This window comes from Protopterus annectens, chromosome 2.part0 (genome assembly GCF_019279795.1).
Source record: "Protopterus annectens isolate FY-2018-M chromosome 2.part0, PAN1.0, whole genome shotgun sequence".
Classification (NCBI taxonomy): Eukaryota; Metazoa; Chordata; order Ceratodontiformes; family Protopteridae; genus Protopterus; species Protopterus annectens.
In genome coordinates, this window is record NC_056728.1 from 1406665691 (window position 1) to 1406690223 (window position 24533).

Sequence of the window (24533 nt, forward strand, 5' to 3'; positions counted from 1 at the left end):
GTACGAGGGTAGTGTGACAGCAGTGAGGTCTGCGGTGGGAGTGATGGATGTGTTTAAGGTGGAGGTGGGGTTATACATCAAGGATCAGCTCTGAGCCCTTTCTTATTTGCAGTGGTGATGGACAGGTTGACAGACGAGATCAGACAGGAGTCCCCATGGACTATGATGTTTGCAGATGACATTGTGATCTGTAGTGAGAGTAGGGAACAGGTGGAGGAGACCCTGGAGAGATGGAGATATGCTCTAGAGAGAAGAGGAATGAAGGTCAGCAGGACTAAGACAGAATATATGTGTTTGAATGAGAGGGAGGATAGATGAATAGTGAGAATGCAAGGAGTAGAGGTGGCAAAGGTGGATGAGTTTAAATACTTTGGGTCAATAGTTCAGAGTAACAGTGAGTGTGGAAGAGAGGTGAAGAAGAGAGTACAGGCAGGATGGAGTGGGTGGAGAAGAGTGTCAGGAGTGATTTGTGACAGATGAGTACCTGTAAGAGTGAAAGGAAAGGTCTACAAGAGGGTAGTGAGACCAGCTATGTTATATGGGTTGGAGACAGTGGCATTGACAAAAAGGCAGGAGTTAGAGCTGGATGTGGCAGAGTTAAAGATGTTAAGATTTGCACTGGGTGTGACGAGGGTGGACAGGATTAGGAATAAGTATATTAGAGGGTCAGCCCATGTTGGAAGGTTTGGAGACAAAGCCAGAGAGGCAAGATTACATTGATTTGGACATGTGCTGAGGAGGGATGCTGAGTATATTGGGAAAAAGATGCTAAGGATGAAGCTACCAGGTAACTGGAAAAGAGGAAGGCCTAAGATAAGGTTTATGGATGTGGTGAGAGAGGACATGCAGGTGGTTGGTGTGACAGAGCAAGATGCAGAGGACAGAAAGAAATGGAAACAGGTGATCCTCTGTAGCGAGCCCTAACGGGAACAGCCAAAAGAAGAAGATGATGATGATGTAATACTCAACAATAACAAACTACTACACAGTGTTTCATCAAATAAAGCCCATTTTGTGAACAGCTTGGCTCACTACATCAAAGCCTTTGTAACTGAAGAAAACTCTTGATGCTAATAGTTTCATTTAGTCCTGGAGGGTAGTCTGCTCTTAAAGCTCTCTGCCATTTAGTTTTCCTACATTCTAATAAGGCTTTAAAATTACCCACCAAAGGACCACAAACTACTTTGTCTAAAACAAAGAATTTCTTAATATTGTTACATAATAAAATGTGTCATGCCAATGCATTATTCCTGTCTTTGTTTATCACTGCCAACACATGTTCATAAATCCTTCTACTTAGTGACCTGATGGTCTTGCCAACATAAAAACTGGTACAAGAATTACATACTGCGAGATAAACAATACCCACAGAATCACATGTAAACCTGTCCTTTGCCCGAATAACTTTCTTGAAATGTTTCAACTCAACAGAACCTGAATTAGCTATGTATCTACATTGCCTGCAATGACCACAAGCAAAAGTCCCAACAGGGTCTTTGAGCCCACTGTGTGATGTCTTAGAAGTACTTTCAAGTATACTTCTTATGTTACATACTTTTTATAAGTGAACAAAGGTTTATTACCCAGGACTTTCTCCAATTCAGAATGTCCAAGCAACACCTTTCAATTTTCCTTAATAGTACGCCTAATAATGTCCATTCCATCTGAAATGGGCAATGGGAAGGCAAGCTCATACACCTTGTTGTTTTGATTCACCCTACTTGCTACAGTGAAATTGCCTCTCAAAATGGGGCTAGCTAAACTGTCTCTGAGAGTTATAACTTCAGCAACAATCTGAAGATTGTAAATACAATTTAATACTAAACAATACAACAATAACTAGGATAATACCTATTAGCAGCTTGTAAAATATCTTATTCAGTCAGGTTTAATCTGTTTACCAGTATTTCTAATGCACTAATACCTGTTTTCCCCTCCCCCCAAAAGAGTCAGGAAGGAATGAGATATTATTTCTTCCTGCAGCTTTATTTTAGACCCTTTTGCAATACTGCTCACACAGTCAGTGTAAAACTGGGAAAGTACCCCTCCCCCTATCATACTGCAGTACTGTTTATTTGCTTTATGCTGTGAGAATAGAATGTATGTCAGCCCAACACTTTGGTTATACATTTGCGTTATTTTGTTACTAACAAACTATGGACCTTTGTCTGATTTGATAATTTTTTGGCTTTCAATGACAGAATATATTTTTTCTGTTGCCTTTGCTGTCTATTTCTACTGGTAGTTATGTGTACCCCCCTGTATACTTTATTTGAACTGTATGTATACTATAGCCGATCTGCTGGCTGTACTTGATGTAACTGAGCTTTTTTACTTTTAACATTTACTTGCAAACAGATTATCAGTGACATGTATGCACAATTGTGATGTTTTATTACAATTATCAAATAGTGTTGCATGTGAACATTTAATAATTATGCTTTAATAACAATAATGTTTAGAAAAACACAAGCCCCTTGTCTGGCAATCAGTCTTGTTTTTTACCTTATCTGCTCAATATTTCCTGTAACTATTTATCCAGTCTGGGAAGGTATGAGCTCACATTTTAGACTCTGTAGACCATAGTTAACCCTTTTAGCATTTTTCCTTTAACCATCTGTTAATACACTTGCAGCTTATATTAAAATGCAGTTATGAAACACTTAGTATTATATTTGTGATTTGCATAACTATGCATTTATACTACATAAACAGTGGCGTCTGGTGACTTCAAATTAAAGGGGGGCTGCAGGAGACAGCTGAATGGGTGTGGCCAATGGGTAGGGGTACAGCCAATGAGAAAGGGGTGGAGCTATGCTCAAAACCACAACAACTGGAACTTTAATTAAATATGCTGCCCTGGGTGCCAAACCATCATTTTGAAAGTCCAATCAAGACAAAATGAAGTGTAGAAGAAAAAAGTATTTTAGTGCATTGGCTACATGACAGCTTACTTAATATCTAGATGGGAATGCAAAGGTTGTAAGGCATGAAAAAATAAATTACTTTTTAAATATATTACTGGAATGCCAGTCAAAATAAAGTATAAAAAAGCAAGCAGCACTCAACTCAAACAACTTCTCCTTGCTCTGCAGTTCTAATTATAATTTATATTCAGCTTTATAAAATTACCATGTAACATGCTGAAAATAGCAATCTCTGTGATACCCCCACTTGTAAAAATGTTTCTTATCCAAAAATGACCTGTTGCCTGACAACTATCTACTTGTTTCATGGGGAAGACATGATCAAAGTAAAAAATTAACAGCAAACAAGAAACAAGCTCAAGATAAATTGTTTAAAGGATTGCTGCACAAGTTATGGACCACACATGATAGATTGGCAGTTTTGTGTACGGGTAAAGCCTGTAAAGATGACTGCAAGTCTCCAACAATTGTAATGAGCTTCTGAAAATACTGTAATCCTATCCTTTATTACAAATACTGTCATATGCATTTTAATACCTAAGGCTTATATGTTATCTAGTTATGTAAATATTCTCTGCATGGCAACAACAAAAAGGCTTTCAATGTTGGTAATTATTTAACAGTATGCTTATTAAAGCTTACTTGCATCTTATAATCTCCGACAAGCTTAGCTGATGGTCATTAAAGCATTGCTACTTAAACACAGAGCAACAGGGCCCTGCGACAGCATGCATTTTCTGAATAATAAGAAGCATAAATCAACAGTATAAAAATATGACAGAAAACCAGAACATTCTGCAAAATCAAGGACAGATGAAAAGCCACTGTCATGCTTGTGTCTACCTTGGGTGGGGGAATACTCTGCACACTTACACTGCATAACTGCTCCTTGCCTTGCTTGGACACATCCAGAGTCACTACATGGGGTAGTGGGGTGCAACAAGTATGTCACAATTTGCAATGTCTCTGGCTGATGGTGATGGGTCTGACACTCATACCTCTCAACCTCAGAGTAAGAAATCTGGACAAAGCCATACATAGAAGTGGGACACAGGCCCCAAAATAAGGGCAATTTTTAAATATTGCTCTTATAAACTTAGAAAGATAATAGAATAGTAGTAGGTCTTGCATTAGTATGAATTTTCTGAAGGGTATGAAATCTGAAACTCCAATGTCTGCCATTATTTTCTAACTTCAGTCTTTAATGATTTGCCACTAATTTGCCGGAAAACCACAATTTTATGAAAAATGGACCAAAAATGTGATGCAAAAATATAAAATTGCCACACAATACAGCTGGAAACCTGTCAAAGATGGGACACCTTTTTACTATTAGTACTGTTAACTTGAGCAGCTGACAAAATAAGAGAATCTATATGCATTTCTGAAATAAAAGTAATCTATAACTCTGATCATTACAGTTATTTATAATTGTAAACCCTCCACATTTTCTTCCAAAATTGCCATTTTGCGGATGGATTAGTAGGGGGAGAGCAACATTTTGAGCCAAAATTGGGGACAGTTGAGAGGTTTGGATATTCCTAATTCTATAAAGTGATTTATTTGCACGTACCTCTCAACCTCTTAATGCAGGAAATCTGGACAAGGCCAAATATATTGGGGGAACATACAAACAGTACTAAAATTGCTCTTGTATAAACTTAAGACAGTTGATAGAATAACAGGTCTTGTTTTAGTATGCATTTTTCTGAAGGTTATGATGTCTGAAACTCAATGTCTGTCATTATTTTGTGACTTCATTCCTAAATGATTTGCCAGAAAACCAAAAAAATTATGAGGAACAAACCAAAAATAAGAAGCAAAAATCTATTCATTCTGCAACAATCTGGACAGTTGAGAGGTATAGTTCAGCTGGGGCTGTCTTTGCGTTTGCTGCCCTTCCCCCCTCACAAAATCATGGTCGAATGGAGCCTCCCCCCTGCAGCCATTCCTTGCTTATTTCGCCCCATTTACCATAAACACTGTAATGTGCATACTGCTTTACTTCTGCAATTATTTGGATTTCATTTGAAAGTTTTATTTTGCATTTTACAGCACAAACACTAATAGTTATCTGCTAAACAAAGCAATGCAGTCTCACAATGAAAATAGACTTAGCATTAAAACTTCAAAAACACACAAAGCCAAATAGTTCTGTTAAACAACACACCAACAGTCAAATTCCACCAACGCTCTTTATTCAACGATCTGGTAAAAGGATCACATTACAACTTTCAATATGAACTCTTTTTATATTGTAACTAATTAGTTGATTAGCAATTATTGTAACTGAGTATCAAAATTTAAAGTGATCTTTGCATCAAAATTAAACCATAACATCTACTTATATTAGTTTATATAAAATGTTATCAACCAACTTTTCTATTTTTTCACAAGTTTTATATTTTTTCATTTAACCATCAAATACAAATATTAAATAGTTTTATATCAAAATAAATAAATAAATAATAACATATGCTTATTTTAGTTAATATAAACTATTGTCAACCAAATAATAATACACTTTCAATAGATCATCAAGCACATATAATTCATTGATTTAAATGTATAAAAATTATACCAGAGTGTAATTGCATACAAAATACAATAATTATTCTTCTATATCAATTACTATCAAATAAATTATATCCACATGGATAAATATAAATAAATTACATAATGTATATATTTATCATTCCCAAAATTACTGAGATTTCAATAACAATATGAACAATATGTGCAAGAAAATGCTCTTCTAGAGTATAATTAAAGGCCCAGCTCCTGATTGAGACCAAATGGTTTCAAAGTTTTATATTTCAGTATCATTCTAGTTTCCAATTCTAAGAGTTTGCCTACTATATCATCTCCCTTATGAATAAAAGGTTTCCCCAATACACTAAATCTCAAGCTATCACTGCAACCATCATGAATATCCATAAAATGCTTAGCAACAGGACTTATAACATTAAGGTTTATTATATCCTTAAGATGTTCTAAGATTCTAGTTTTGATCATCCTTTTAGTTTGTCCTACATACCAAATGTCCCTACATGAACAGCCTATTATGTATACTACACTAGTGGACTTGCAATTAAAAAAAATGTTTAGAAATATGATATATATTATTAATAATATCAATATTAATAACTCTATTACATATACTGCATGAGCCACAAGCAAAAGTGCCCACCCTCACAGGGATAGATCTAATATGCTGTACAAAATTATTATTCAAGATTTCTCTTAAATTCTTTCCCCTTCTAAATGAAAAATTCACTTGATTGGGGAACAATTCACCAATGTTATCATCTTCACATATTAAGTACCAGAATTTTCTAACTAATGAGACCAATATATTAGAAAATTATAAAGAACACTTTCTCAACATTATTCTTTACACTAATTTCCCTTTTATTAGGATATGTTATGATGTTTTCCTTCTATCAACTAATCTTGTGTTGTTAATCACACTATCCCTACATTCTAATAGTTGATTATATTCATATCCTCTTTCCAATAGTCTATTAAGTACTGTATATAGTTCTTCATCTATATCCTCCTTAACACTGGTATGATCCCTTTATTAAATGCTGAGGATGCATACTAGTAGCAACTCAATTTTATTTTCCTTCTCAAACAAAACTAGATCTAAAAAGTTAATCTTATTTCTACTGATCTCATATGAAAATTGTAAATTGTGTTCATTTTGATTAAGTACTTCAAAAAAAAGCATTAAAACTTCCCTGCCCTTGAAACTCACATTCATTGAAACAGCATTGAAACCCACATTCAAAGAAAATACATTTTGCCAGTGGCAATAAAGATTAACTTTGGGCTGTTTTCAAATCATAGGCCCCTTGCACATGAAACATACACATGCTCTTTGATACACCTTCCTGATTGTATTAAATTATATTTCTTGTACAATACAGTACAGTTGTTAGAGGGCATTTTAAATGTATTGTTTTAAACATTTTTCCAGTAAACAATGAAACAAAATGCATGTACCAATAATGACAAAACTGCACAATTCAGAACATTTCCATCATAAAAGTCTACAGTCCACCAGTATCAGTAAATATGCACAATCTCTGAAGAAATAAAAGTCATCAAAATAATTCCACATTAAAGAGATCTGTAACTAATGAAGAGGTTGCTGCTAGCAAACAACTTTATATTTCATTGTTTCGTCTACAAATAAAGTGCCTGTTGCCCTTGAGGACTAAATTGCTAGTAATATTGCAGTACAGAATGGATGGCAAACTGATAACAGGTTCATAGTTACTAGGTATCTTCGCCAAAAAGTACTGCAGCTTCCACCCCCTGTACAACACAGTACAGTATCAGCAATGCATCTATGTACTGTGGGAGTAGAGCCCACAGCCTTCTGCATCAAAAGCAAGTACACTACCTGTTGTGCTATTAACAATGCAAGCAGATTCAGCATAAGAAGCACTAAACTTTTGTTCCCCTGCAGCTCTCAGCTCCTTACAAAATCTACTCAACACTCAGCTGTATCTCTGAACTTTGCAGCACAGGAAATCTGGAAAAAGCTGAAATTTATTGGGGGGGGGGACAAAAGCCCAAAAAACAGGGACACAATTTAAACTTTGCTTGTATAATGTTGGAAAGTTTCTAGAATAAAATGCTGTGTTACCACCATACATTTCACTGCCACCTCTTGAACCCAGGACCCTGTGCAAAACAGTCTGTGCAACATACCACTATGCCAAATCAGCTGTTTTGTGAAAGAGAGGAAGACTGAAACTTAAATTGCTACCATTTAGTGAACTCAGTTTTCACCATAGCTGTCAACCTCTTAGCGCAAAACACATGGATAAAGCCAATAATGGGGGAATACAGCCCCCCAAACATATTCAGTGAATTTAGTTCTCACCATAGCTCTCAACATTAGCACAAAAAACCTGGATGAAGCCAATAATGAGGGAATACAGTCCCAAAAATAGGCAAAATTTTCAAATATCCATATTATAAACTTAGATAATTGTTAGAATAAAATATTTTGTGTTACCATGTACTTTCTGAAGAATATGAAGTCTGGAATTCAAATGCCTGTCATTTTTATTTATTTAACATTTGTTAACCAGGAAAGTCTGACTTGGAACAAAAGCCAATTTTCAGCAAAGGCCCAGGGAAAAACACTCCAGACACATGTCTTTGTAAGATGGGAGGACACCAGAGCACCCAGAGCAAACCCACACAAACACAGGGGGACATGCAGACTCCACACAAAAGGCACCCCAGCCAAGAATCAAACCAGAGAACCTGTAGCTGTCAGGCAACAATGCTACCACTGCACCACTGCACTACTGACTGTGTAAGGGAAAAAACATACAGAAACCATGGATTTTATGAGGAACAGAACAGAACAAATATGAGGCAAAAATCTGCAAGTGTTTTACAAATAGTGGTGGGTAGGGAATTCAGGCTCTTGCCACCTGTACCCAAGGTACAGGGTTCAAGCCTACCAGCATGTATCCTGAGTTCTCTCTAGTCACCAGTATATAGCAACTGGGGTATATAAAAGGAGAGCCTTAATCTCTGCTTTAGATCATCTAAAAGTCTAGCCTTGAGTTTTGCTGCTCAAATTCAGCCCTATTAATTCTTTCTTGTCATGTTAACTACATATTCATAACCTTCATTTCTTATTACTTGTACTGTATTCTTACATCTGGGGCAGTGTTTTGCTATCTGTATAGAATATGAAATTCATATTTATGGTGCTTTAAGGCCTATAAGGACTATAATGAATTTTGCCTTTTATAAACTGAACTATAGTTCTGATCTCATGCCTTTATATCACAGTTTTTCCAGACTGTAGTAAATACATTACAAAAGTGTCTGTTCTTTCTTTTTTTTTTTGCATTTCCTTCTTTTATATTTAATGCATATAATTATTACTACTGTTAGCTTCAAAATATTGCTCTATCATTTTGACTTTAGTATTCTGAGATCCTTAAATTATCTTATGCATAAATATACTTGCACATCCTGATCACAGAATGAATGGACACCATTGCAAATATACCTGTTATTTATATGCAGTAAAAATAACTCTTAAATTTATAAAATAGAACCAATACACCCTGTTTGGTTTTTATCATACTACTCTCATTTAGAGAACTAAATGGGAGGCATAAAAACTTTTCATTACTTTAACAATATTATTAGGAATTGCAGAATAAGACTGAACAAGAAAAAACTGATAAAAAATAAAAGTAATCATACTTTCTCTCAGCACACACAAACATACACACGCACATACACACACACATACACACGTGCATGTGCGCACACACACACACACACACACACACACACACACACACACACACACACACACACACACACACCAGTACCTGATTTCAGTTGAGTGTTCGTGTTCTTCTGCAGTATCCAATATCAGTTACCTGCTGAGTCCATTTCCCGAGTCCCGCGCAAGCTAACAGCTGGTTTCTTGTCCTCCAGGCTGGTTTCCCCCACGAGAGTAGGCTCCAGCCTGCAGACAATGCAGTCCAGAGTTCTCCCATTCTATGCGTTCATCACCGCATAGACTTCTGGGCATCTGCAGGGCAGAGATGCCTCCCCCCTATCTGGACTGTTGACACAGCAGTCTAGAGTTCTGTTGAATTCCAGGAACTCCAAGCATGCATGCGCAGAGTTCTGGGACTCACAATTTTTTTTGTTTTTTTCTTCTATGGTTCCAGGACTCACAATTTCTTTTTGTTTTTGTTTTTTTCTTCATTTTACAGCTGGGGAGGCTGCAGTCTGCAGTCCTATAGCATGAGCCACCCCTGTACATAAACAGACATTATTTTACAATTAGCTTACATATTTTTGTAACTTTGATTTCAGTATTTTATTTTATTTAAATGCAGGACTGCTTGACTAATACAACCTGTGATTTTATTTCTTTTTAAAATTCAGAACTTTAACTGTTTGAAGTGGTGTTACTATACAATTATAAAAATTGTAAAAAAATATAGATATTGGCTTAAATAGCACATTTACATTTACATGATTTACATTTGCTGTCTGCCTTTTCTTTTGTGCATTTTAACTGATGTACTTTATATGAAAATAAAATACATGCATGTCAATCTTGTGACTTCAGATTTTTACTGTTATGCACTAGAACTGTTTTGTTTACCTTTTGACCATGCTATGAGAATGGCAGTCATTTGCTCTACTTTACTGTAGTACTGATAAATGTCTTGCTTTAACTGAATGAAAGTTTTAACACATTTGAGAATGATTTGTCCATACATCAGATCCTACCATGTATGCTTAACCATTTTCAAAACACAAGTATACTGTAAAATATATGTCTTTTGTACAGATCAGCTGTAGTTTCCTGCTCTTTTGCAATGTTTTCTTAAGCTCAGCTGTTGTATGCAGGAAAGCAGTCTCTGTCATTTCAGCTAATTTATTTTCTTTATCTTGTAACTGCTGTTCAAAGGTTTCCTGTAATGTTGCATAGTCTTTCTGACATTTTTCAGTAACCTGTTCTGCTGAATCTAAAACTCCTATGCACTTTTGAAAAAATGTTTGTATAACTTGTCTAAACTTCCTGAACTCATTGTGTCTGTCTTTTAGAAGTGTATTACATTCTTTTGTAACAAAATATACTAGAGGTTCTGTCAGTAACTGATTTGACTCCTGTTGTAACTCTGAAATAAACCTTTTACATGTGGTGATAGGACATAACTGTTCAACATCTGAATACAATGTAAGCATATTAACTTTTCCTGGTTCTTCACCATTAAATTTTTTGTCTGCACAGTCTAACCTTTGAATAATGCCATGCACTGTATTTTTATAACATTATACACAGAAAGCAGTTTCATATGATTTACACAATAAACATTTGTCATACCCCACATGGTTTTCTTTGAGATACCAGTCAAATATTGTAATCCATTTGCATAATGCCTTTCTATCAACTTGCCCTAATAAGGTTTTACATTTGCTAATGTGCTGTGTATACCAACATTGCAGTTTACTCCACATTTTATCTGGTTGTTCTGCTACATTAAGAGTAAAGCTTGGCTTACAATTGCTTGAATTCTGTCTAATAGCATCCATACTTAAAATGTGACACAGAAAAAGGTCTTACCACTTAGCAAGAGAACAGGTGATCAGGCTGTTTTTGCAGATGGCTAGAAATTTTTCAGAGTAACTCAAAAAGCTGGTGAAACACAACAGGCAGCAAGATGCTGTGAAAAGTTGGTGTTTACCTTTCCTGGAGAATTTATGGCACTGCGACTTTCCTGCACTGCAGGCTCAATCTGGATTCAGACGTCTGAGAAACTGTACTGCTACAAGCTGCATAATCTCAAATACTTCTGTTTAGGATTTACACATGTGTACAAATGTTAGTTACTGCAATTTGACTGAAGTGACCCTCTGCAGGCCTTACTCCACTGTGTTCGAATGCAGGCTAGGCTTGCCATTGAAAAATTAATTATCAAGGTGCTGCTTACTGTGATGGATCCGAAGTCTTCTTAAGACACTAAGGTCTTGCTGGCTGGATTCTGCTGAAATCAAAGTCTAGTTATAATTCCATTCACAGTCTGTTGCCCACAGAAACTTGCAGATTATACACTGATGCAGCACCAAACTCTGTCACTTTAAAAGCAGTAAATAATAAATAACTTTTAATAACAAACCCCAAGTACTACTGTTGCAGCTTTAGTTACATTGTACCACTTTTTACTTCTTGTTCAGCATAAATGATGTGAGAGGTGTAACATACACAACTACCTCTAACAATGTTATCTGCTATAGTCTCTTTATAGTGGTTTTATATCCTGTTTTTCTCCTTGGTATTCTATTTTGGTCTTTGTATGAAAACATCTGTTTGCTGGTGTTTGCAGAAAAATATGTTTTCATCCTGTAGAGAAATAATGCTGCTATTGTCTTTTAAGGAAATATCTTGTGCAAATGCTGACTTGATGAAAGGTATCCATTCAAACTTCCTTGCTTAACATTATCATATGATAGAAACACGTACAGATTGTTTTCCTATTGTCCATTCTTTAAGGAAGCTTTCTTACTGACAATGTGAAATGCATATATCCTGTTTTTTACATTTTTGCTAAGTCTGTAAGAGGTCAGCTTTCTTGCTGACAGTGTGAAATGCATACATTCTTGCTGATTCTGTAGGAAAGCATGTCCATTAAGCAAATTCCTTATTATTCTAGCCACAGTCATTTAGTATGGATGCTAATCACGTATTGCTAAACTCTATTTTTATGTTTAAGCATACTTTATTTTATACCTTATTTAAGTTGCATATTTGTAGCAGAATTACTTTCAACCTTAATTCATTGTTGAGCATACTCTTACATATACCTCATTTATGTCATTACTGTTTGGAAGGACAATTAAAGGGAAAAAGGTAAATGTAAGTAAAAGAATTTTGTTCTTATTAGTATTTGTATAATATTTCATGATATAAACTGGATGTTATATATAGTATAGCAGTTTTGTGTAGTGTCTAGTCAGGTTTATTTTAAATGGGGGTCTTTTCAGTGACTATTGTATGTGCTAAAGATATTAAAATAAGCAAGTATAACAAGAGAAGAAGGTCTAGACAAAAGCAGGTTTAATTTTAATATGTTGTCATCTTGGACTGGTGGAGTGGGGGTGTAAAAGTGCATTATATTATGTGTAGAATTATGATAGTTTCTCTTAATTTACAAGGGTGAATGTTAATATTAGTGCCCTTAACTTAAGCTATAAACAAGTATTTTTGTTTATTTTCTTAGCAAGTAGGCTTTAAAAAATAGACAAAATAATGAAAACCATGAAAATGCTAATTTTCTTACATCTGAAAAGAGGTTATCTTGTTTTTTTCTAATAGAAAATGTTCAGTAGGAGTCAGGAAGTCTGCAGCTGAAAGCAGCTGTACATTCTGTTCAAAGTGAAATTTACAAAGATTCATTGCAGAGTATATTTCTTTGGAAATGAGTTCTCTGTAGGTACAAGCAATTATTGTTGAGAGTTCTGAGTATTCTTTGCTGGAGAAAAGGTAGTAAGGCAAGCAATTCAATGAAAAATAAAGTCTAAACTTATGGGAAGTGAATAAGAGATATCAGCTTCCTTTGCAGCGTTTATACTTTAATGCAGTTAATAGAGCAGTGTACAGTTTAGTTTTATTTAAAGATAACTAAAGCACTTTTCTTAGGGCTAAAAGTTAATGTTTTCAGAAAACATGCAAGCTGTTTTTCACACTTGGGAGGGGAATAGAGATAAGAAAAGAACAGACAGAAATCAGTATAAGTGGGAATACAGGCTGTGGCATGTGCTTTAGCATGGGTAACCTTACTTTTAGGTTGGGTAATGCCTGTGGGTGCCACTGTCGATTTGGGACAATTGATCCTATCAGGAGAGCTACTCTTCATTTTTTGAAGATGTGCATATTTGTGTACATTTGTTCTAAATTAATAGGAGATGGGGTGGTCATGTTTTGAACATGTATTTATTTTTTATTGTGACAGTTTTCATTAAAACAAAAGTCTTGAAAATGTGACATGGGGCCAAAGGGAGATGAGAAAAATAACTGTATAAAATGTCAGCCTACTAAATGCAAGTATGTACATGCAACTCAGATGTTGGAAATACACATTCAAAAAAGTGTCATGTATAATGAGTGAAAACAGTAGCTTTTTATCATAATGGCTACATTATACATATTATTTTGGAATGTAAATGGCCTAACAGGTATAGATAAAAAGAAAGAATATTGAATTATATTAAGAAATTTAGAGTGCAAATAGCAATGCTGCAAGAGACACATTTGGAAATAAATGTGCATGTGATTTTTTTCAAAAAGGATTTCAGGATGGATATTCAGTAGAATATCATAGACAATGGAAAAGGGGAGTAACTATAATAATTACTAGAGGGGCCCCAGTAGTGATAGAAGAGGGAAAAAGACAATAATGGTAGATTTGTGGTAATGGGCTATTGACAAGGGAGGAGGATTATGCTGGCATGTAGCCATATTCCAATAAAAATTGTTATTGTAGACATTAAGACATTTTTGGGAGAAATAATCAGCTTTCAGCAGGGAATATTACTTATAGGTAGGGACTGGAATTTGATTTGCACTACTTGGGATGTATTAGGGGACATAGAAGGGGAAAATATAACAAAAGAGGGTAGATTTCTGAAAATAATTCTGAAAATTTTTGGTATGAAACGTGAATTTAGTAGCAGGAACGCAAACAGAATTTACATACTATTCCTCAAGATACAGTAACTGGGCTAGATTAGATAGAAATTATATTTCACATGAACATTGGCATTTAATTAAAGCTTCAACATACATTCAATAATTATTCTAGATCATGCACCAATAAATAATAAGAGAAAAATGTAGGGTAGTGAAGTAAAAATGAGACATTGGTGCTTTTCCACCTGTCTTTTAGAAAGAGAGGAATTTAAGGAATGGGTAGTTGAAATATCATCAGAAGTTATAGCTAGTGTGTGGGATAAAATGAAAATGCAGTTTAAAAATAGGGGTAAATAAAAGAGTAAACAACATGGTTAAAAAGTAATAGGAATTACTTAGAGAGGCTGACAAAGCTTAAAGTATTGCAGAATAAGGGGAATCTTGCAGAACAAAAAGGGGTATGGAGCATGCTAAGGAGAAAATGATTGACTATCTCAGTAATATGCATGAGTTTAATAAGATTGCTGTTAAGCAACTAGTTCTGATAATAATTCCAGTGCACAAAACCTTTTAGTATAATGACTTAGGCAGCAGAAAGTAGAAACTTCCAAACTTAGGGAGCCTATAAAAAACAACCAAATATTCTATAGAAGTTTTAGAGATATTTCAGACATTTTATGAATATTTCTATAAAGCAGAGTAATATGAAAATCAAGAAAGAGCACAAATGTAAATATTTATGGAAGACTTAATTATGGCAAGTTTAGTGGTAGATGAGGTTCAATAACTGACAGTTAAAATAGGAGGGGATGCAATAAAACAGTGACACATAATCAATCTTTAAGATAGTTTCCAGAAACAGACAGTATACTTGTGGAAGTTTGGAAGTTAGGAGATGAAAGTGATAAAGATTTGGAAGATTTTGTTTAACAGAATTTCAAAGGAGGGAAGCACCAACATTTTGGGAGAAAGCTGTAGTGGCTGTGTATTACCTAGGGATGGTAAAGACCCATCAGACCCAGCTTCATACAAACCCATGTCAATTTTAAACCATGATTATAAAGCACTTATGTGTATATTAGCTAAAATAATGGCAAATCCATTGCCAAAATTGATAGCTATAGATCAGTGTGTTTTTTGGAGGGAAGGGAAACATTTGACAACATTAATAAAACAATGATGATCTAGAGGGAAGCAGAATATAAGAAAATACTGATGTTGTTGGTGGGTCTTGATGCATAGAAAGCTTTCAGCAGAGTAAGTTGGGATTTTATGAGTAGGGCAATGGAAGCATTTGCATTCTCTGATACAATAATAAGGTTACTTAGGGGGTATTTGAAGGATCAAAGACATGAATTTAGGTAGGAAGGTTCCCCTGTGATAAGCTGTATTTGAACAAAAGAACCATGCATTGGTGTCCTCTTTTCCCGTTTTATTTGCTTTATATTTAGAGTCGTTGGCAAAGAAAATAAGGAACTCAGAAATACAAGGATATAATTGGCATGTTAATCAAAGAGAGTTGGTTTTATATGCAAATATTATTTTGTACCTGATAAATCCAGAAAAGTGCATCTCAATGTTGTGGAACATTTTGAGACAGTTTCAAGTTTTTTTCAGGATATAAAATTAATGAAGATAAAACAAAGGCTATAGCCATAAATTAGGTACCCACATACAAACTGGTTCAGCAATACCCATATTTATGGTTACACAATAAAATTAAGCTTTTAGGAGTATGGATTAAAAAGGCTTCTGTTATGGCGACTTAGGATATGTGGCAAGAGACTAAACAAAAGATAATACAAAAAATGAGAAACTGGAAGCTCTTATTTATGGATATGGATAGCAAGATACATGCAGCAAAAATTGTATATATTGTAGATTTCACTCAGAGAACACTGTTTAGACCTATTGTGCTCAATTGCCTGCATCTACAAAGGAAACTGTCTTTTAATTATGTTTGTAATATTGTCAATACACTTCTACACCCCCTCCAAAAAAAAACAGATAAAAACATTATATTAACTAGCCTTTTTTTCTGATTTCTTATCTTGTTACAGTGTAAAGCCTGAATTCCTCACAACTAATACAATGTATTTTCTTAAGTGAATATTACTGCATATACAGCAGCTATTGTTGACCATCTACCTCACATTCAAAATTCTTCTGACTGCACACTATATACAATTGTGTTATAGCATAACATGCAGGTTATTTCAGAGATTTTTTATTCATATATTAATATGAACAAAATTTCTTGTATTTACAGTGATTTCTTCTGTCTGTACAGCATTCTTCTAAATATTAATGACATTAAGTGGGTTTATGCATTCTAATTATTCTACTAGTTTAACACAGTCAACAGAATTCCAATCTTTTGCATCCACTTATTTTTGCAGAACCATAGTTCACATGCCTAAACTATATCTAATAGGATCAATGCTTTATAGTTCTCCCACTTATTCACTAATTTCACGTTGTTGTTGGTCTTCTTCCTGATCATCATACTCTCCCAAGGTACTCACAGTTCTTCTAGTTAGCTCCTGGTCTTTCTTCTGTGCTCAAACATTTCTCATTGGAACAATGGAAAAGGTCTCACTTACAGAGTCCTCTATGGACTTTCTTACTTCAGAAGATTGAGAAACAATGTCTCCTTCAGTTGGCTGGCTCACTGTGTGTTGGCAAAATGTTTCTATTTCCTGTCTTGCCTGTTCTTCAAAAATGTATTTGACCCTCCAGGAAAATATTCTAAAGACAGATGAATCTCCTACCTGCCTCTTGATATTCCCCAGTATCAGGAAAAACTTATTTATCTTCTGTCAGGAATACAGTAGATAATTTTCTCCATGCAGTCTGGAGTCCCCACTTTAATGCTTTCCTTTCTGCCATAGTTTCATCATGTGCAGTTTTTCTGCTGGTTTTACTATATTTTTACTAATATAGGTTTCAGCTGCTTTCCGATGGATATATATGGAGCATACTTAGAATTTGCGCTATCAGTTAACAAATCCTGCAGTGGTACACCAGTCCAGTTGCTTATATGCACTTTCATAAAATTAATGCAGTCTATTCCTTCCAGTTTCCCAATTGCAGAGCTGTTTGCCCTGTGTTCCAACTCTATTGTTTTTAAAACAGCTCTTCTTGAAAAGCCTCAAGATTAACAGGCTTTCCTTTATGTCAGTCTCTAATTTCTGCAGCATATTAACTCATCTGAATAGCCTTAAACCTTCTTTTATTTTTCCAGCCTTTTGTCATTTGACTTTATATATTCCTCCAGTGTATCACTTATTTTGAATATCCTTGAGCATATTTGATTTATTTTCCCTACATTACTGGAAGCCATCAGCTTAGCTGGACCAGATGGTGTAGTGGTGCAGGGTTTGCGTTGTCACCTCAGAACAAGAGGATCTTTGGTTCAATTCTTGGCTGGGGTGCCTTCTGTGTGGAGTCTGCATATCCTCCCTGCATTCATGTAGGTTTTCTCCAGGTGCTACGGTTTCCTCCAACGTTACAAAGACATGCGTCTAGAGCGTTTCTCCCTGGGCCTCTGCTGAAAATTAACTCGTTCCAAGTCGGACTTTCCCGGTTAACAAATGATAAATAAATAAAATAAATAGTATAGCTGAAACTTGAACTGCTTTTTGTTGAACAGATGCAAAGTTTTTCCAAACCACAATTTTTCATATTCCTTTCTGGTTGATATTGATTTCCTTTCTCTAAATTTCTGGCATCCAGGCAGTGTAATTACTACCCAGTAACTAAATTTTACCCAAATTAAGTTTACTGGAGTTTAAAGAAATTTCTCCGTTTTTCACAGGAGGGAGAACTCTAATCAGCCTGTTACTTATTCTGCAGGCATTTTCTTTACAAATTGTACTTTGATGCTGGAAACCAGATGCAACTAAGGCACAGTGTATCTTTTTTTAAAAGTAGTTAACATCTACTTTAGTTGAATGATAATATTTGCTGTAAGTCATGTGTCCTTTCAAAACATTTATTTTGTATTCCTTGTGTAAGAATAATGCTGTTTGTATATCTACTTTCAAATGTAATGTTATGTTTTACTTAATCTGCATAAACAATTTTATTAATGGATTTTAAATGTCAGTGGCTGGTAATTGATTTATTAGTTCATAATAATGAATGTTTAGATTATATGAATTAACAGTTGACATCAATCATTAAAATATTATTGCTTGGTATTGCTACTATGCAAACATTTGAAGACTGATAAAATTTCATAGCAAAAAGGACTTCAAGGTCTTGGTTCACCAGAGTAATTTAACTGCTGTCAGTGTACCATAAAGATAGGGAAGGGGATGTTGGTATTACAGAGTTATCAGTAACCCCTCCTGGGAAATAGTGTGTGTGTGTGTGTGTGTGTGTGTGTGTGTGTGTGTGTGTGTGTGTGTGTGTGTGTGTGTGTGTGTGTGTGTGTGTGTGTGTGTGTGTGTGTAAAATAACCTTGGTCAAGTTTCAATAACTATTGTTAAAATTGCTCAGGAAGGCACTGTGTTGAGATGAGTGAAATCCTGGGGAGCCAGGGATTATAATTCTGGTTTGTAGCTGTAAAGTATAAGTGTTAACCATTACCTAACATGGAAGTACACAGTTACCATACACATTTAAGGTCAACTACCTTTTATATATTAACTTGTACCCAGTATGTAAGATTCAAACCCCACACTGTTGGTTCCAATCCACATCAAATATTGACAGCAGCATTGTAATAGTTAAAACCAATAACTCTTGTACAATCAGATGTTAATTGGTGGGCAGTGGGTGAATCTTGTAAATTTGATTTGTATAGCCTGTAGAACAGTTTTGGTCTCAAACACTGTCTGTGTACCTTTTCAGCCACAAGGTAAGTATACAGAAGTGCATCTTGTACAGCAGTTATTTTCATTTTTAATCAGAGTAATTGGGAAGTAGTGAAAAATGAGCTCAGTAGAGTATGAATGAACGTCAGTGTTACAGCTGATGAAGGAGAGTAAAACAAATGGAATTTCAAATACTGTTATTTCGGAGGACATGATAGCAGCCTTGTATACAGCTGAAGTGCAGTCTGGTGAAACTCAAGAAGACAACCGTGCAGTGTCTGCAAGTGCAAAGTATACAGAAAAGCAACTTATTATAACCCCAGACAGTCTCAAAACCCAGCTGGAATTAAAGATACAAGAGTGGAAGATGAAATGCCTGGAGACTGAGGCAACCAAGGAAATGAAACAGCTTGAGATGCAGAGGGACTGAGAGTGAGACTAAGCTGGTGAAAATGAAAGTAAACAAGAGGAAAGGAAAAAAAAACCAGCACCATCATAATAGAGAGATGTGGGACCATTATGAAAGGCATGTGAATAATGTGGAGGAAGCCAAAATTTAAATTAAAAGTCATTATTTCCTCAATTTAGAGTGGGGGTGGCTTTGATAGATTTAGTTTAGTATCAATTCTTATTTGACCAAGGGAAGTAGGTGAGTTTTTTAGCTTCTCTGCCCATGGGTAAGGCAGTGGATGCTGTGTCTAAAATGTTAGATTCTGAATACCAGAATTATTACAAAGTAGTAAATGTTTTGTATGAGTGTTTAAAACTTACTTCTGAAGCTTATAGGAGAAAATTCACAGAGTTTACAAAAAGGCAGATAATGTGAATGATTATATTGCATAAAAAAGTGTTCACTTTTATAGGTGGGTGAGTGGATGTCAAGTCACTATTCTTAAATGATAAGAGAGCTTATGACAAGATGAGATAAGGGAGCAAGCATTCAGACTTTCACTGAGGATATTAGAATCTGGTTAGCAGATCAGAAGTGTAACGTTGCTGATGAAATGGAGTAAAGGGGTGACCTCTGTCTACCCAGAAGGGCAAAACTACATTAGAAGTGGGTGCTTTACACCACACATGGGTATAAGGGAACCCATGGAATAGGCTGGTATTTCACAACTGGTTACACAAGTAAAGTCTTGGTGTAATTTTTTTTCAGTGTGTGGTTCAAATGTTTCCAGTGACAGGTTAGAGAACAAAAAACACATGAGAGAGCTGACAGAAGTAGCAACAGTGATAGGTTATCTTGAAATTTCAAATGTTCCAGAATATTACAAGGGCTATACTTTATCCTGGTCTATTCTTGTAGAGAACAGAAAAAACATTGCTAAAAGGAATACTGCATCAGATATAACCATTGCTAAGCCTACAGTTATTGGAGGGAAACACTATTTGCCCAGGTAGTCTATTGTAGTCAGGACCATGGAAAGAACACCTTTCCAGGTACTATTGTCTGCAGCCATTTGGACTGGGAGTGGACAGTGTTTGATGATATTCAAACGGATATTCCAAAATATAATAACTTTGATAGCACAACACACTTCTGACACAGAGGGAAATATTTTATGATAGTATCAAGAAAGCAAAGAAATGGTATATTGTTTCAAAGACTGCAGATATATATTGTTTTTTACTACTTTCATATAATCTGGTAGCCTTGTCACATAAGTATAACCCATCCTTAAATGCAGTTTTGCACTGGTCTAATTTTCCGTCATCATTTCACTCCCTCTAGACCTTTGTCTTACTGGCCATCAGTCTTAGGTGCTCCTTTTTATCTTAATAGAAAGTGATATATAGTTGTTTTATAGCTAACCTTTGTAGGGTTATGGATGGACTTGCTCACATTTCAGCATTTTAAAGACTTTACAATGATTTGTCAGACATAAGGCTTACGCATTTAAGGATCTCAGCTTTGCCAAGGAATGTTTTAAATTGCTTTGTTTGATTTCTTGTAAAGTGTTATGGCTGAGTCTTTTTTTTTTTTTTTTTTTTTACATTTATCTCTATTGAGAATAATAGGAAAGGCATAACAAAGAAAAATGCTTACTTAAAAATAACACTAAAGTTTTACCTGTCTGGCTATAACATACGTTTCTGTAGAGTGTAGTTTATTTAGCTTTCCTGTCACATTGTAGCATTTCCATTATTTTGACTGCTGTTCAAAGGAAATTCGTGCAACGTTTATCTTTATTTGCTATTTGTAGCATACTAGGGTACTACTGCCCTCCTAATTTCAATTCTGTAATCCACTGAAGGCTAGGTCAGTTTTGTAGGGCCAGACCTTGACAGGATAATAGAACTTTTCTCTTTATGAGCAAGTGAATACTTCTTCAGAAAAGCACTAGAAAACCTTTTGGTTACCCTGGTGAGCAAGCTGTCTGTTGCCTCCTACTGACTGGAGGACTAAAATTATGCAAACAAATCAAATATAATTAAGCACTAATGAAAGTGTTACAGTGCAACCGTTGTGGGGCTGCAGGTGTTGCAGAACTATTCTGGAGAATGAGGTGTTTCTACATCTGCAGGCACCTTTCTGGTATGAGAAGCAGACAAATCAGTGGAAATCAGAGTTAGCCAATCCCCAGTAGACCCACAAGTCCACCAGCACTACTTCACACTACTACAGGGGGAGCTACAAATATCAGTTTGAATAAACAGGAGAACTATGAAAGAATGACAGCAGTCAAAGACATATTATTTTAAAACACCACTCGACAATTCCTATGCTACCATAGGATAGATAGGTCCTCCAAAGAATGTGTCACTAGAAGAAACTAAGGAATGCACTAAGAAACTTCACACTGAAAAATCACAACAGAGTTGTAGGAGAAGAGAAGAGAGCATCTTTTATGAGGATTCAGTAAGTAAAATGACAGAAATAAGAAGTAAGAGGATAGATAGATGTCAGATGCATGTCAGATGCCATTGCCACAAAGCATAGTGAGCTAATACTTAGCATCACAGAAACAGCTGCACAGGTTGAGACGTTTGATGTCATTGTCGACAATGGAAAAAAAATCACCCAGATGAGAAAGTAATACTCAATACAGGAGGAATTTTAGTAACTGCTAGGAAATCTTAGATGAGTGTCATCCACTATAATAGTCTCAGAAGAGCTGTATGTCCATGGTATTGAAAACACTTGGAGAATTTGCATCATACAGTTCAAATGTTTGAACAGTTGCTGCAGAATTCGGGATTTGAGACTCACTGGGGCTTAATACTCTATTTGGAGAGATGCAAGTCTATACTGGTGTGAGCATCTTCATCTTTCTGAGAAAAGAAAAAACAGAATTCTGGGTTACAAATTTAGAGGTTTCATTAACACATCTTTAAACTAACCAAAGGGGCAATACAGCAACATATCTAGGAATCCTGCCCTTACAGGAAAATAAAAATCAGTAAAACAAGTGTCAGTGCTGGAAACAGGTACAGGAGAAGACGGAAGGAAATGCAGAATTTGTATGGATATCAAAAGTTGTAGAAAACGGTACACTTTGCACAACTGTGATCACAGTCTGAGCAAAAAATTACATGAAATAAGCACACTACTGAAAGAACACTATATTTGTATTTGGGAACTGCAGAAGAAAAAAAGGCCAGAATTCACAGAAATGCATTGCACTTCATCATAAGACTTGCACAGATGTTGCACTACTTGCCAGAGCACTGAATATCAAAAGGGAGACAGACAGATAGATAATTACTTAAGTGCAGCCAGCTGTGCTTCTGGGTATGTAAATGAGCAGGGCAGCAACCATGCAAATAGAAACACCTATTCGGTGAAACACATACCATGAAGTGCAAGACAGTATCCTGAGAGCAACTGCATGCCTATGGCAGATCACACAGTCTTACAAGAGCCAAAAATGTGGGCTCATAATCTGATACATCTGAAAAATAAAGCAGTGCAATTGTATACAGGCTGCATGTTAGCATGTGCTTTGGCAGTACAGCATAGAGTGATGCAGAAAGCTAGGTAGCCTTCTGTGTTTACAGTTTCAGTGTTGTGTATGGTGTCCGTATATGTAGACACATGTCAGATGGTTTAAATGGAAGAAATGGTCAGGCAACCAGGAGCAAAGAGGTGCAAAAAGGAAAGAAACGGGGTTATAGGAAAGTAGGTAAGCAGCAAGTAGAGGATTATGTACATGGACAACAGTTAGAAATGTGTAGGATAGGGGATGCAGGGTAATTTTGGAGGGGCTAGGTCCTCAGTTTTGCTTTGCAGAAAGAGAAGAGAAAAGGAAAAAAGGTGAAAGGCAAGGCAGGGTCAAAAGAGGGTAGAACAGTTTACAGGGGCAGACAGACTCACATAGATGAGTACAGACAACCAGGGATGGCTGTGCATGCACTAGAAAAGGGAGACATGATACTGATAAAGACAAGCAGAGGCTAAACAAATGATAATGGAAAAGGCTGGACAATGCACAAGGTATGGAGAGTAATAAAAAGGCTGGGGGACACCTGGCTGAGAATAAAGTGGAGTATGGACAGTAGTGCTTTGTCTGCTGCCCTGGCCCAGAAGGCTATTACAGGGATCAGTCACCAGCTAATAGGTCATGGTGGCCGGTGATATGGGCCATACTCTCTCCATGATGGCCCAATGCTAGGGACTGGCTGGGTGAACAATTCAGCTATCTAAAAGAGAAGACTGTGTATCTGGGCCATATACCAGCACACTGCTCAGTCACCACAAATTTCCCCATCTGTATCAGTTGGGGCTGGGCCACAACAAGCATTCAGGCCAGGTTACTTGCCAGAAAGGGGCCAGGACCTCCCTCCAGCAAGGCATTCTCAGCCTCATCACTCACATAACAACAGCCTCATCAAGAGCAGGATGTGTAGGAGGTACCTGCTGTGTAGATTTGTCATTCTGATCTGCATTAAAATACAATGGGAAGTTTTCAGTAGATCAACTATCTTTATATTGACTGAATATAATTAAAACACATGTTGGCAGCACTGATTGGGACTAGCCATGACTCCACATGCCTATCCTTCTCTCTGTGGAAAGCAGCAAAGAGGAGGGGCACAACAGAGAAATGTGACAAGTGTAAGGTATGATGAAGAACAACAGCCACAAATCACGGTTCCAAAAATTTGTTCCCTTAGCTGTATGACTGGCAGAAGGCACATGTACATTCTCTGTGCATGGGTTAACATACTTACACAAAAATGCCACAATTACTTATGGGGGACACACCAGGAAGTGTGCAGGCACTGTGAAATGATGCACGGTAACTATTCCCCATAACAGGCCTCTGCAGAAGCCAATATCAACTGTAGCTGGCATATTACATAAGTACCACCACCACCACCTCAAACTGACAACGAAGCATGCATGCACACTTTAGGTTGCCTTTTACAAATACCTGACTGCAGCAAGAACAATCCTATATATAGCACAGGTGAAAAAGTATACTGCTATCCGCTTACTATACCATTTGGGGTGATGTGGCCTAACTTCTGCTTCCAGTAATAGAGATCTTCAAGTTCCCTACATTACAGCTCATCATAACAATGCCTGCACTGCTCCATTGCCCTTATAAAGTCCATGGCTGAAAAATAAGTTTTTCTCAG